General features: G+C 41.3%; 1 long non-coding RNA gene across 1 annotated transcript; it reads left to right on the top strand.

The window, feature by feature from the left end:
* The first annotated feature begins 2,488 nt into the window (after positions 1–2,488).
* LOC138929546 (uncharacterized) lies at positions 2,489–3,062 on the top strand. Its single transcript, XR_011445813.1, has 3 exons — positions 2,489–2,693; positions 2,752–2,864; positions 2,921–3,062. It is a non-coding gene; the product is annotated as an uncharacterized lncRNA (long non-coding RNA).
* The last annotated feature ends 387 nt before the right edge of the window (positions 3,063–3,449 follow it).

Here is a 3,449-nt window from a genome sequence, read left to right as displayed (position 1 = left end):
CACGATAGTTCGTTGTCTGCTCATGGTGGGATACACAAAACCATTGAAAGAGTAAGGCGTTATTATTTCTGGCCTGGACTTGTGACGGACGTTAAGGCCTATATAAATGCTTGTGAGGTGTGCAAAACTACAAAAGCACCAAATTATGTTTTGCGACCACCGTTAGGAAAAGCACCAGATAGTCAACGATTTTTCCAAAGACTATTCATAGATTTTCTTGGACCATACCCCAGATCCAGAGGTGGAAATATTGGGATTTTTATCGTTCTCGACCATTTTTCCAAGTATGTATTTCTCAAGCCAGTAAAGAAGATAGATGCGGGTGGCGTTATAAAATATTTGGAAGGAGAATTGTTTATGTCGTATGGCATTCCCGAAACGATAGTGTCAGACAATGGATCTCAATTCCGGTCGCACGCTTTTCAAAAATTAGTTCAGCAGTACTGCATTACGCATACGCTTACTGCTGTGCATTCTCCTCAGGCCAACGCCTCCGAGCGCGTTAACCGATCAGTTATCGCTGCAATTAGAGCGTATTTGCGGCCTGATCAGAAAGATTGGGACGAACACTTAGGGCGGATTAGTTGTGCGTTGAGATCTTCCGTACATTCGAGCCTAGGAACATCTCCTTATTACATGGTTTTCGGACAACACATGGTAACTTCTGGTTCCACGTACTCTTTGTTGAGGAAGCTCAACCTATTGGATGACAGATCTTTGAAGTTCAGTCGTCAAGACTCGTTTGAGATAGTGCGGGAGAAAGCATGCAAGCGGATGCTGGAAAAGCACTCCGAAAACGAAAAGAAGTACAATCTTCGGTCTCGAGTTGTATCCTATGCTGAAGGGCAAGAAGTATTTCGAAGAAACTTTAAGCAGAGCTGTTTCCAGACAGGGTACAATGCTAAGTTCGGTCCTTCCTTTGTAAAAGCCAGAGTGCGCAGAAGATTAGGAAACTCTTACTACGAGCTAGAAGATTTGCAAGGGAAACTATTGGGTACCTACCATGCGAAGGATATTCGCCAATGAGGTGTCTTCAGTCGGCATCAGTCTAGGGTATCAGTGAGATATATACCCTAGCCAGATGTTACCGGGGGGGCTTTTGTAGTGGCGACTGAAGATCTACGAGATATTTTTGTGGGCCTAGAAGCATGCTACAGATTGGGTGAATTTTAGGCCAAGCTTTGGGGCGTATATGGTGGCACAAACAGATGTCAGCTTAAAAGCAGGCAACAGTTTTCGCAGTTTTTAAGCCGAGCTTCCAATGCACATGCGTAAAATTCGGCAGCTGCACGTATATGGTTTGTTTTTTTTGCAAGACCATATTCTTGCAGATATACTAGATAACTCACAGCGGCGCCAGGGGAGATCTGGAAAGCTCTATTTCCAATTAGGAAATTTTTTTTGCACTGAGCTGCACCTAATTCACTCCATCCGTTTCCGTACTAAATTCTTTTCGAATTGAGAATCGGTGGAGTGCACAAGCCCTCAAATTGCTCCCGCCACATAAAGCCATATAAAGTGCCAAGTCCACTGAGACAGTGTATCGGGAGGAGAAGTTTTTTTTTTGCCAGATCTTAAGGAATCCCAAGTGAGTAGACAAGAGCTGTCAGTGCCGGTGTACAGTGCGTAACCCCTTTTGTTGCCCAGGTCGCCGAATTAATTGCCAGTGAAGATAGCAAATCCAACGCAGGCGTCGACCAGCACCGAGAGAGAGGTTATATCTTGGAAACCCTCTTTTATTTTTGTTGGAAACCTTTTCAATCAGCGGGTAAATTAATTGTGAAATAGAGTTATTTATTTGGTGCTTACTGTGGATATATTTTATTCAGTGGATCGAGCCCAGCAAGCAGCATTAAAGTTCCGGTCCCGAGGAGCACCCCCTGAGGAGGGGATGAAGGGCTAGGAAGCCGGAAGGAGAGAGGATTTTAAAATACTGTGCTTGTGCGAATAAATCGGCCAACAGCGCGACTGCGCAACATCATTTAGTGGCCGACTATGTAGTTGTGGCAAATTTGGTTGCAAGTTAGGCAGTGGGCAGAGGCTCCAAATGATTGACCGTGGCATGACCTCTGTGTCCTTTTGCGCTTTGACTATTGGCCGGAGCCATGAATATTGTTAGCCAGAGGTCTCGATCAGTGGCCATAGGAAGTGTAAATGCGATTAAAACGAATTAAGGGCAACAATTAAATTGTTTAATCTCCGGATTTGAACTTCGACTAAATTTTGATTTTTCCAACTGCCTAAATTTGACCTCGACCTACATGTGTAATGGTCGCCTTAGTTGCAAGAATGTTTTCTTTCCTATACGAACGTTGGGAAAGAAAAGTTTTTATTTTGACTTAGATTTTTAAAATCTCGTCATATCCCGCCATAGTAGGACCCACTATTCACCTTTTTTGACAACTACCTGTGAATGACAAAAAAAGTGATTAATCTGAATGCACCCCTTCGTCGGCTTGAGAACTGATAAAAAGCTCGTAAGCCCAGAAATTGGTCTTTCCGTTTTAAGTCGTGCCTACGAGCAGTTGAAATCGCTCTTATCTCAATTTATAGTTTTTGCACGCTGCCAAAAAAATTGGACTTTAAAGTTCAAAGTCCAGGCATTCAAATCTGATCGCATCTCGCGATACGGAAAGTGCTCCGCTATTCAGTCAGCATTATTTTACCTTTCGGCTGCTGATTAAACCTGTACGGTAATTATTTTGTGCAAATTTTAGAAAACATAAATTCTAACCTTTGCCCCTCTAATAGCCACTGGATCAACCAATACCAACAATTCTCCTGATCGTGGCCGTAGCCAAATTCTTTTTGCCAACCTGTGTTGCAAACCCTTGTTTTTGGGCAGATCCGAAAAATCGACTTACGTAAGTCCTACCATAACCTGTCGCTTATATTCTTTTAAATGGGAAAATTTCTTTAGTTTCTCGCAACAACGTTCTGGCCATCGAAAAAGGAAAAGCCTGTAGGGATCCAGGAGAGAAAAGCAACAAAAGCAAAAATGTAGCAGAAAAACTGGCCACGTGGGATTGTTAAAAAAATTACAACGATACAACAAACACCTTAAAATAATAAAATCCTAAATTACCTATATATAATAAAAAAAAAAAAAATAATAATAATAATAATGAGGCAAAACAGATTAAAATTTAAAACTAAATTCTAAAAAAACAAAGAAATAACAATAATTATGAAATACTAAAATTAATTAATTTAAATCCGCCATCACAACACGCCGATCAACATTTCTCTAAGTGTACCTCTTATGGAGAACCCTAATCATATAATTTGAAAGCTTCTAAGCCCACAGCTTTTTAACCATCTCCTCTGGAGCAACATGAAGGCCTTCATCAAGCAACAAGAGTGGGTGAGTTTTTATTCGGCAACCTATTAAAAAGTGGAAGTGATCGAGCAAACCAATGAACATGCAAATTAAACAACTAATATTTTGT

The sequence above is a fragment of the Drosophila kikkawai genome, unplaced genomic scaffold (genome assembly GCF_030179895.1).
Source record: "Drosophila kikkawai strain 14028-0561.14 unplaced genomic scaffold, DkikHiC1v2 scaffold_32, whole genome shotgun sequence".
Classification (NCBI taxonomy): domain Eukaryota; kingdom Metazoa; phylum Arthropoda; class Insecta; order Diptera; family Drosophilidae; genus Drosophila; species Drosophila kikkawai.
Note: the sequence above shows the minus strand (reverse complement) of the source record. Positions and strands in the feature narration are given on the sequence as shown.